Genomic DNA, 12,580 nt, shown 5'->3' with positions numbered 1-12,580 from the left:
CATTATTCGCAGATAACATGATACTATACATAGAAAACCCCAAAGACTCCATCAAAACTCTACTAGACTTAATAAATGAATTTGGCAAAGTAGCAGGATACAAAATTAACGTCAAGAAATCAGTGGGATTCTTATACACCAATGATGAACTCACTGAAAGAGAAACTAAGAAAACAATCCCATTTACCATCACAGCAAAAAAATTAAGATACCTGGGAGTAAACTTAACCAAAGAAATAAAGGACCTATTCGCAGGAAACTACTGGTCATTGAAAAAAAAGAAATAGAGGAAGATATAAAAAAGTGGAAGCACATAACTTGTTCATGGATTGGAAGAATTAACATCATTAAAATGTCCATGCTACCCAAAGCAATCTATAAATTCAATGCAATTCCCATCAAAATACCAACGACATACTTCACAGAACTAGAACAAATACTTCAAAAGTTCATATGGAACCAAAAAAGACCTCTAATAGCCACAGCAATCTTGAAAAAGAAGAACAAAGTGGGAGGGATCACATTACCAGAATTCAGGTTATAATACAAAGCCACTGCAATCAAAACAGCCTGGTACTGGCTCAGGAACAGGCAAATAGACCAGTGGAACAGAACAGAGAACCCAGAAATGGACCCAAGACAATATGCTCAATTAATATTTGACAAAGGTGGCAAGAGCACACAATGGAGTAAAGACAGCCTCTTTAATAAATGGTGTTGGGAAAATTGGACAGCTACATTCAAAAAAATGAAACTAGACCATCAACTTACACCCTACACAAGAATAAACTCAAAATGGATAAAAGACTTAAATGTGACTCATGAATCCATAAAAATCCTAGAAGAAAATATAGGCAACAAAATTTCAAACGTCATACGCAGCAGAATTTTCACTGATACATCACCTGAGGCAACAGAAACAAAGGAGAAAATGAACACATGGGACTACATCAAACTCAAAAGCTTCTGCACAGCAAAAGATACAATCATCAAAATGAAAGGGCAACCCACTGTATGGGAGAGCATAATTGCCAATGATACATCAGATAAGGGGTTAATTTCCAATATATATATAGAGTGCTCATACAACTCAACAAAAGGAAGACAAAGAACCCAATTAAAAAATGGGCAGAGGAACTAAATAGGCACCTCTCCAAACAGGACATACAAATGGCTAAAAGACATGTGAAGAAATGCTCAATGTCACTAATCATCAGAGAGATGCAAATTAAAACAACAATGAGGTATCACCTCACACCTGTCAGAATGGCCGCCATCAACAAATCATCAAACAAGTGTTGGCGACGGTGTGAAGAAAAGGGGACTCTAGTACACTGCTGGTGGGAATGCAGACTGGTGCAGCCACTATGGAAAACAATATGGTGTTACCTCAAAAAATTAGAAATTGAATTGCCATTTGACCCAGTGATCCCCTTCTAGGAATATACCCTTAGAAGCCTGAAACATCAATCAGAAAGAATATATGTACCACCATGTTCATAGCAGCACTATTTACAATAGCTAAGATCTGGAAACAGCCCAAATGACCATCAGTAGATGAATGGATAAAAAAAGCGTGGTACAGCCCTGGCCGGTTTGGCTCAGCGGTTAGAGCATCGGCCTGCGGTCCTGAGAGACCCGGGTTCGGTTCCCGCTAAGGGCACGTACCTCGGTTGCAGTTTGTCCCTGGCCCTGGTTGGTCGTGCGGGTGGCAGCCACTCGATGTGTCCCTTTCACGTCGATGTTTCTCTCTCTCTCTCTCTCTCTCTCTCTCTCTCTCTCTCTCTCTCTCTCCCTCCCACACTCTATCTGAACAAAAAATAGAAAAAATGTCCTCCGGTGAGGATAAAAAAAAAAAAAAGCATGGTACATATACACAATTGGAGTACTATGCAGCTATAAGAATGAAAGATCTCTTATCCTTTACGATGACATGGAGGGACCTGGAAAGTATTATCCTAAGCGAAACAAGCTAAAAAGAGAAAGACAAGTATCATACGATCTCACTTATTTGTGGAATATGATGAATATAACAGTCTGAGGAATTTGGTAGTCCCAGAGACGTGGAAGTGGGGTACAGACTGACAATCCCCAGAGGAGGCGGTGGTGGGGGAGAGATAAACCACAGAACTTATATGCATGTATGCATGAACAATGGACATGGACAACAAAGCTGGGGACAGGGTGGGGAGGAACGGGGGGGGGGGAATCATTGAGGGGAAAAGGAGAAACATCTGTAACAAAAATAAATTATTAAAAATTTTTAAAAAGTAAAGAAATGTTTTGTTTTGTATTTTAAGCTTAAATACTTTTTCTAAGGTTAATATTGCCAAAAAGTTAAAATTTTGATAAAATCCAGTTTATCTATTTTTTTTTTTTTTGGTGGGGGGTTGCTTATTCTTTTGGTGTTCTGGTTTTTCCTCCAAGTATTTGCCTGGATCACTTTGCCTATTCTTTTATGTTCAATTTATCCTTATAGCTTCTTATACATAAAATGTAGTTTATAATTTGTCTTTTAATATAATAGGGCATTCAACCTATTCACATTTAATGCAACTAAAATTATAGAGTACTTGATTTTAATCCTTCCATACTACTTTACTATCTATTTTATATTATTATTTCCTATCTTTCTTTTCCTTGAGTTTGCTAATGTGATCTCATTCTCCTTTTCCATCTTCCCTTTCCTTCTTGTTAATTTGAAGATTTGCTGGTAAGTTGCTTTCCAACTGGAAAGAGGGATGTGAAGGGGCCATTCAAGGATGACTGGGCCCTGACTCACCCTATTTCATCTCCAAAGATAAGGCCTTGATGGCTCTGAATTTGGCAAGAACCAGCAGACATTCATGTTTGTATTCATTCCTGAAACAAAAGTATTAGCATTTCTTTCTGGAAATTGTATTATTCACATGTAAGTTCTTCTGGATCTATCTTTCAAGTATTTTTTTTTTATCTGTTCCTTCATCTGCTTGTAATTTTGTTCTACATTTTGATATTTTTCTTTTGCTGAATCTTGTGGGCCACTACTATAGACTCAATGCTATAATTGAGTCTCTTCAATTTGATTTTTTATTTATTGATTTTTTATTTATTGATTTGAGAAAGAGAGAGAGAGAGGGAGGGAAGAAGAGGGAGAAAAAAGGAGAGAGATTTGTTGTTCCACCCATTCATGCCCTCATTCGTTGATTCTTGCATGTGCCCTGCCCGAGGACAGAACCTACATTAGTGCATCAGGACAACTCTCCAGCCAACTGAACTACCCAGCCAGGGCCTAATTTTTTTTTTTTAATTACTTTTTGGTTCAAGTTGCTGAATGTCTCTATTGATTCTTTCTGAAGGCCAGATCCTTTTAGGTGGGCTGTTACTTTCCTCTGCTCTCTCTGTCGCTCTAAGGGGATACTTTTGCAATCCTATGAGTAGTGAAAAGTCCAGCACTGGTTGCTCTGTGGTAGGTGCTATGGCAGCTGGCAGCTGGCAAGGGTAAAAGGACCAGGAAGCTCTTCTGACCCTATTCTCAACTGCAAAACTAGCTCTCTGCAAACTCAGAGCAAGGGGACCACTGCCTGGGAGAGGGGTGGATGCATGGGTCTTCTCTAACCCAGCTCTCTCCAGATAGTGAGTTCTAGGCATTGCTCGGGGCTCCCTACTGCTTGTCCCACTGCCATCCTGCCCAGGGGACCATGGTCCTGAGCTTTTTGCTCTGGGTATGGCAGGAAGCCTCCCCTTCACCTGCCTGCTGGCCTCAGCTTCTGCTGCATCAGGAAAGGAGTTGACAGTTTAAAAGGGGTTAGGAAGGAAAGCCTGCCACCATTGCATTGATATAATCTAATACAAGCAACCCTGACAATTCCCATGAAAAGATTTATTCTTTGGCTACAGAGAGAAGAGATAAATATTTGGAACAGTATTTATTAGTGGTGCCTGTGGAGCCTGAATCTATAGGCAGGCAAAATTTATCAAACACTTAAAAACAGTATGTCAGGCCTAGTGCTAGGTTCTTCAAATCGATTATTTTCTTTAATTCTCACAACAATGCTATAGTTATTGTTCATTGAGAGATATTAAGTAACCTACTCAGGGTCACTTCAGGCGGATAGTAGGGGAACTAGAATTATTCAATGTCTTCAGAGTGTCTGCAGTTCACCCTTGGGCAGGAGATAGAAGTACGGCCTTCCTGACAAACGAGGTTCCACAGCTTTAGTTACTGCAGCCTGCACGCATGTGCAGCACAAGCACACACACCAGCTGTCATTCCAACATGATAAAATGTTGCCACCCTAGGGGGAACAGAACTCCACGTTCTAAAAAAGAGTATAAATTGCCCTGGCCTGTTTGGCTCAGCAGTTAGAGAGTCAGCCCGGAGAGACCCGGGTTCGGTTCCTGCTAAGGGCACATACCTCAGTTGCAGTTTGTCCCCGGCCCTGGTTGGGTTGTGTGGGTGGCAGCCACTCACTGTGTCCCTTTCACATAGATGTTTCTTTCTCTCTCTCTTCCCCTCCCACTCTATCTGAACAAAATATCAAAAAATGTCCTCGGGTGAAGATTAAATAAAAAAATAAATAAATAAATAAATAAATAAATAAATAAATAAATAAATAAATAAAGTAAAAATTCACCCCAACATTTGAATGAGCAAGTTATAAAGAATGCTTTATTTTTGCCCAAACTCACACCACCAGAGGGAGACAAAGAGCTCTAGCCAAGAACAGTAGGAAATGTTTGTTTTCCAAATCTGGGCTTTCTCTCAGTGTGTCTGCTTTTTCCATGTCTTCTGGGCTGATCTTCCCATTTTAAGAGCCCTTTGGACTGTCTTCTTCCAATCAAAGCTCAAGATTTGTGACCTGACTCCTTCAGGTGAACAGAAAGTTGGCTTGCAGGTTTGTCTGGTAACAAAACAAAACAAAACAAAACAAAACAAAAGCATCCCAAAATGTGTGAGCACTCCCAGAAAATCAGTTTGCACAATTAAACCCAAAGGAGTCTTGAAGAGAGAAATTTTAGACACAGATCAGGTAATATTTGGAAGGTGTTTTGGGTCTGAGATTTTTTCAGACCCCTCAAGTTACAGGGGCATAGAAGCCTGCAACCCTGCTTTCATTCTGGAGAACAACTTTTTGGTTTCACAATTTCAGCCTAGTATTAGGGATTAAGATGCCCCCAGTCCTCTTCCTTCTAGAAGCATAGGTAGCATTTGTTGTGTCTCATATATTCTATTCCTCTAGACATCCTTTCACTTGGCTCACAAAGGGAATACCTAAACTATTTATATTCTAACCTGGAGAACCAAGGTGTCTCCTTGGGTATTTCTGCTGCATATGATTGAAAAAGCTATTTCATTTAAGCCAATAACATATCTAGGGACTGGATACAAAAGGAAACTTTATCTTTAAAAAACTCCTACTTTGCCCTGGTTGGATAGGTCAGTTGGTTGGAGCATCATCCTATACACCAAAAGGTTGTAAATTCAATCCCCATTGAGGGTTCATTGCCTAGTCAAGGCCCATATAGGAGGCAACCGATTGGTGATCTCTCTTGCATCAATGTTTCTCTCTCTCCCTCTCTCTCTAAAATCAATAAGCATTTCCTCAGAAGATGAAAACACACACACACACACACACTCCTCCTTTTCCCGTGGTCATTCGGGCAGGACATGAGCCTCTTCAGCAGTAAACACTTGAACAATTGGCCCAACAAACAACACTTCCCAGTTAGAGAGTGAAAGAGTGTGCATTGTTGTACAAAATGGTTTGGAAACCATACTAAATTAAGAATGCTTAACTTGCAGGAAAGAGTTGTGAAAAATTACCATGCAGCAGGAGATTGCATGCATTCTCTGCTGCTCCAGAGAACCAACCTGGAATCAACAGGGCATGAGGCATAAGGGAAACTAGGTAAGTAGAGGTCTGTGGAGAAGTGGTGGAACCAGGAAATGGAAAAAATGACATAGCTAGAGTCTGGCTCCAGCGAGGACTTTATTCTATCTCAAAGCCCAGTATCAGAGAAAGTGGTAAATAAAGCACCAGCTGGGCAGTCACTGAAACCAGGCGCTCCAGTGTAGTAGACTGAACAACAGCAGAGGATTCTAGGCAACAATTCCAAGGTCCTTCCTTGAAGGACTAGAACACTAATGGCGGGGAGTGTGGGGGTAGGGCACAACAAGTCCCTCATAACCACCTGAGCTTGGATATAGCTATTTTTGGGTGAAGTTGGGTAACTGCACAGTGAAAGGACAGAAAACAGGCCTCTCCTTTTCTTTGCTGTGGCTTTTCCATAATTTATGAGAAGCATCTGGGAATTAAATTCTGAGACTGTTGGTTCCTCTGTTCAAATAGTCAGATGAGATAAGGCTACACTCCTTCCCCTCTTCCTTGCTATTTTAACACCTTCAGGATGATTCGCACTAAGTATTTTCTGGTTAGAAAGTTGAATCGGGATTCCTCCTCCTCCTCATCTCCCCTTTCCCTACCCCCTCTTCTTCAAACAGACCTCCCTTTTGAACTCTTCATAACTTTTGTTCTAAACTTGTTTTAGACTTGAGAAAATAAGCGATACAGCATTTCCTCAGTACATCTGCCAGACCCCCTCCTGAAAAGCAAATCACTGTAACTTTTCAAGATAACTCCAAGCATCCAGTTAAAGCTGAACCGCTAACTTAACACAACCCTCTCCCTCCCTTATCGCTTAGCAACAGCTACTGCTTGCTCTTTATAAATGCAAGTCACTCTTTCCTCAGGGCCAGTATTGCTCTATCAGTAATAGGCCCTTTCCTCCCTTGGAAAGTAAAATAAATTTCTTCCCTGCATTTCTTTTTCTTTGTAAATTCTTTCACAACCCTAACACACAGAAACTAAGGGAAGAGACCTTTGGTTAAAGCCCAGCCCAATGCACTTGGCCAGTGGAATGAGAAGCGGGGAGGGTAGGAGGAAGCACAAGGAGCACTGTGGTTTAAGGTCACTTCATGGGCCTGGCCGGTGTGGCTCAGTGGTTGAGCATCGACCCATGCACCAAGAAGTCACCTGTTCAATTCCTGGTCAGGGCACATGCCCAGGTTGTGAGCCAAATCCCCAGTGGGAGGCATGCAGGAGGTGGCCAATCCATGTTCTCTCTCATCAATGTTTCTATCTCTCTCCCTCTCGCTCTAAAATCAATAAAGAAAAAAATAAAAATAAAAAATAAGGTCACGTCATGGGACCCAGGATCCATAGGACCATGGTGTGCTGGAAGGGCCCATGGGCCTGGGAAATGGAACACCATGTGTGGAGTTAGGGATTAGAGAAGCTGGGGGGAGAGACAGCAAAGTAGGGCCTACTGGGAAGCCATCTGAGGAGATAGTGATGACTTAAATATCATAAAAGGTAATTCAGAGAACAGTCTGTCAGGCTCTGAGAAGGGGATCTTTTAGTGTAAGAGTTTTAAGTATTTGCCCTTTAAGATCCGATCCAACTCTAACACATTGATCCTACAAGGACTGATAAAACACAAGGCTTAGGAACTGCATCCCAGGACCTCACTATAAACACACAACTGTCTGCCATTCTTCTTGTTTGGGAAAGGCTGTAAGTGGAACATATATGGGGTTGTTGGGGGAAGATTAGGTGTTCCGTTTTTGATATGTTAAGTCAGAGATGTCCATTAACTATCCAAGTATGGAGATTGATGGTTACTGGACACTTCTGGAGTGTGGGAGAGAGGTGTGGACTGGATGTTATTATTTTGGATATTGTTGGGACATAGACAGCATTGAAGCCATTGCACTAGATGAGGTCACCAAAGGGTTGATAAAAAGAAAAAGTTGAAGGACTGAACCAAGAGATTCTCTTACATTAAGAGATCAGGGACAAGAGGAGGAACCAGCAAAAAAGATTGCTTACTGGAAAATTGCTTGCTTTCTTCAGCAAATAATTAGCATCTATGATCACAGCCACATGCAAGGATCTAACCAGAGCTTTTCCTCTTTGAGTTTCTTTAGAGTGTGCACCTTGCTTTATGTGCAGGGAGGATGCTACACACTCACTATCAACAAAAGTATTTTTGAACAGTTTGTACTACAGGCTTGGGTTTGCTTTAAATCTCCCTCATTTTCTCCTGGTAGGAATGAGTTTGGTGTGCATTCACAGAGGCAGAGCCAACTCCAACTATTGAGCAATGCAGTTCACAGGCACACATTGGACTGAATGTGCTACCGTAGTTAGCTGGTTATTAATAAAGAAAAGAGAGCAGCCCAGATGGTGTTGCTCAGTGGATTGAGCATCATCCCATGGACTGAGAGGTCCTGGTTCCTGGTCAGGGCACATGCCCAGGTTTGGGGCTGATCCCCAGTAGAGGGCATGCAGGAGGCAGCCAATTGATGTTTCTCTCTCTCCCTTCCTCTCTTAAAAAAAAAAAAAAAAAGACAGCAAAGGGAAATCAAGCATTGTTGAGCATATTCAGTTGGGAAGCAGAGGCCTGCTTGCTTCACCAGGAAGCTCTATAGCTTCCCCACCAGGAAACCACCAGTCCATTCACCTGCAGATCACCGGGGGAAGGGATAGAACAAAGGAGAGGTAAGCACATGTGCAATGATGTCAAAATGGTGCAGGGGTAGGTGCTGGGCCATAGAGGCCTATCAGTCAAACCTGGAAAAAACATCACTGGCTGGAGGGGAGGAGAGGGAGAGCTAATGAAAGCCCAGGAAAATTTGGGAAGCTAATCTTGTTATTTTGAAAAAGCTTCTGGTTCCTCCCAAGCCTGGTAATACATAATTCCAGATGAACAAAGAAGCATGCTCTCTCTCTCCCCGTAGGTGACCTGCACTCACACCACTTGTTCTTTCCCACCTGGGAGCATGTGATCATGTGGGTCTAGTGGCCACCTGGGGCCAGGGGCAGACTGTGTGGGCTCCCAAGGGCTATGAAGCAGAAACTCTGGGCACTAACTTTTGCCTTGGCCTTGTTGAAGACATAGTTGTACTTTTTCCATGGCAAGACAGACAAAGATGGGACATTGGAAAGCCAGGAGAACTCTTTTGATACTACAGCACAAATAAGCCACTGTACAGCTGTTCCTCGTTTATTGAGGTTAATCCATTCCAGACTCTAGCGGTTGCACCTGGTGTTGAAGGATTCCTGGGGTCCTTGAATACATAGGCCTACAGTCCATACGTACAGTAATTTTAATTGTAATTGTAATACAGGGGTGTATAATTGACTCAGAAAACCGAGCACGTGCTATATCATTTTCACTGTCTCGATCAACTTTTTTTTTTTTTTTTTTAATCTTCACCTGAGGACATTTTTTCATTTTTTGCTCAGATAGAGTGGGAGGAAGAGAGAGAGAAACATCGATGTGAAAGAGACACATCAAGTGGTTGCCACCCACGTGACCCAACCAGGGCCGGGGACAAACTGCAACCGAGGTACAAGCCCTTAGCAGGAACCAAACCCGGGTCTCTCTGGACCACAGGCTGACGCTCTAACCGCTGAGCCAAACCGGCCAGGGCTCGATCAACTTTTTAATGAATGTACAGTGATACGTCGGTTCTCGAACGCCTCGGATTTCGACCAAATCGGTATTCGACCAGGAGATTCGAGAAACTTTTGTCTTGGAATCCGAACAAATACGTATTTGGAACTCGAACTTCCGAGATGAGCCGAGTTGAGCCGAATGGCGTTCATTCGGCCCAGCGCGCCTTGCTTGCGTCATCAGCGTGAGTGCAGAGAGAGGGTCACGCTTTGTGGAGAGAGTCACGCTTTGTGGAGAGAGTCACGCTTTGTGGAGAGAGTCACGCTTTGTGGAGAGAGTCACGCTTTACACTGAATTGAACCCTTAGACATACTGTACACTTTTATTTCTTGTTGAGACTTATGTTTTTCTACATATTATATACAAATTAGGCCAGTAAATAGGCATTTTCTGGGGCTTGGAACGAATTAATCCAGTTTTCATTATTTCCTATTGGGTTTCATTGCTTCGGTTCTCGAACAATTTGGTTCTCAACCGTCCTCCTGGAACGAATTATGTTCGAGAACCGAGGTATCACTGTATTTGAAAAAACCCCGATAGAGTGAAGCCACGAAAGCCAAAGCACAAAGTGGCAAGGGACGACTATACCACAATCTCACGTGCATGGGTCCTTGGAATTTTTCCCTCAGGATCTTGTGGAAGAGCCCGTTTTCCACCCACAGCAAACGCAAAGTTGAATAACAATCTTCTCTTTCCAAATACACGAATCATACCTGCGGGTGGGAGTTTGTTTTTTTTGTATATATGGTCTTCATCTGGTAAGCGGTGATTCTTTGGGAACTATTTTCTCTATGTCGTCTTAAGGAAACACCAGGCTTTTCTTTTTTAATCCTCACTCGAGGATATTTTTCTATTTATCTTCAGACAGAGTGGGAGGGAGAGAGATAAACATCGATGTGAGAGGGACACATCGACAGGCTGCCTCCGGCACAACCCCAACCAGGGCCGGGAAAAACCACAACTGAGGTGCCAGCCCTTGAACAGAATCAAACCTGAGACTCACTGGTCCATGAGCTGACACTTTAACCACTGAGCCAAACCGGGCAGGGCGGAGAAACCTGATTTTGTGTTTAGCTGGCTTTTATACCAAAGTGTAATCGCCTAATTAAAATATAAAATATTTAAAATATAAAAGCCCACATAAATTTTAAGCAATCCCATTTAAAAACTTCATTAAGGGAAATGTATTAGTTTTCTAGGATTGCCGTTACAAAGTACCATAAATTTGGTGGCTTAAAACAACATAATTTATTCTCTCACAGATTTTCAGGCTAGAAGTAGAAAACTAAGGTGTTGTCAGGGCTTGGTGAGAGAACTCTAGAGGAAGATCCTTTTTTGTCTCTTCAGTTTCCAGTGGTTCTCAGAAAGTTGTGGTGTTCCTTGGCTTATTGCTGCATCACTCCAACCTTTGCCTCTGTTTTCACATAGCCTTCTCTTTCATGTGTCTGTGCCCCAATTTTCCTTTTCTTATAAGGACATGATTCATTGTATTTGGGTCCACCTAATCTACTATGACCTTGATTATATCTGCAAAAACCCTATTTCCAAATAAGGTCACACTTACAGGTTCTGGGTGGACATGAATTTGCAGGGCAGGACACTATCCAACTCAATGCAGTGACTAATTTCTCTGCTTTATGGAAGAGCAAATAGGGTGGCCCCAACCAGGGTCATGTACAATCAATATGTAACTAAATACAAGGTATTAGATGATTCCCATAAAAATGAACATACCCATCAACTGCAAAACAAAGAAGTTAACAAATAAACACTTAAGGTAGAAAAGGACTTAACCCTAATTGAATTCACATCACTTTTCACTGTATTTCTCAAGTGTATTCTCAGAAAGCACAGCACTCTAACACTGTGTTCCACTGTGTCCCATGAGATTCTTCAGTTGGCCATATACTTGCTCTTTTATCAGTCACCCTTGGTGGGTTTGATGGTACAGCAGGGACAAAAATGAATTAGCTAGTTGTCTGGTCTTTCCCTTCCTTTTTCTCTGTATCCCAGAGAATCCTAGATTGCTTGTTTCAAGGACTTTTAATGGGTATCAGAACTTTCAGATCTAATCAGATTGGATTTAGGTTACTGGGTTGTTAGTGAGCCTGACTGACTTTTCTAGAACTAAGGTTGCTACCAGAACAAACTGGGTCCAATTACTCAGCAAGTTGCCAGCCAAAAGAACTCCGAGAAGATTTCAGGAAAAGGAATGTACTTTACTGCTAGCTGGCAGCAAGGAAACGAGGGTTGGGGAGATGAGAAGGCTACTTTCCCAAAGTGTTGCGTCCCTGGACAAAGAATCAGATTTGTCTTTATTCAGAGAAACCACGCATAAACAAGGTGAGCTTTGTCATCGCATGTATAGGTGGGGACATTTCTGTGCCTGCACAGTTAGAAAACATGGCTAAAAATACATCACATATTCAAAAATAAATGAAAATCCCTGCCCCAGGGAGATTTTAGAATTCTAATGAAGGTATAATGAGAAAAGTCCATGGGAAAGTCAGTAGAGGGTCCTCTAGGCCACTTTGGTCTGCCCAAGGCAACCGGGTCAGCCCCTGGCCCTGCAAATCATCCTGGGCTTGTCTTTGAAAAGATAGTTCTGGCAGTTATCAATGTCAGGAATGGTGCAGGCATGAAAGAAAGTTTAACCAGTGAAGACTCAGCCCTTCTGTTAAACTCTTAGCAAATTACAGGATGTGATGACACAAACTTCATAACATCTAGGGTGATTTAAGTGGGTTATAGGTTAATCTAAGCAAAGTTATGAATTCTAAATAAAAGCTCCAAAAGTCTACCTGCTAAGCTGTATATATAGGTTAGGTTACAAGGTTGACCTCCTAAACATGCAGCCTCCTAAGGAATGCTCTGTTTAGACACAGGCCAACACCTGTGGAAACAGAGCAGCAAAGTGGAATGTTAGGCCATGGACACCTCATCCTTATTCTGAGTGCCTCTCTTCCTTGCATTATGGAGCAGTGGAGAGGATGGCCCCAATCAGGGTCAAGCACATAGTTGACAGGTAGAGCATGCAGCTTCCAGATTTCTTACCATTCCATATTCCACTTACCAAGCA

The sequence above is a fragment of the Molossus molossus genome, unplaced genomic scaffold (genome assembly GCF_014108415.1).
Source record: "Molossus molossus isolate mMolMol1 unplaced genomic scaffold, mMolMol1.p scaffold_m16_p_1, whole genome shotgun sequence".
NCBI lineage: Eukaryota > Metazoa > Chordata > Mammalia > Chiroptera > Molossidae > Molossus > Molossus molossus.
This window is presented reverse-complemented; position numbering follows the sequence as displayed.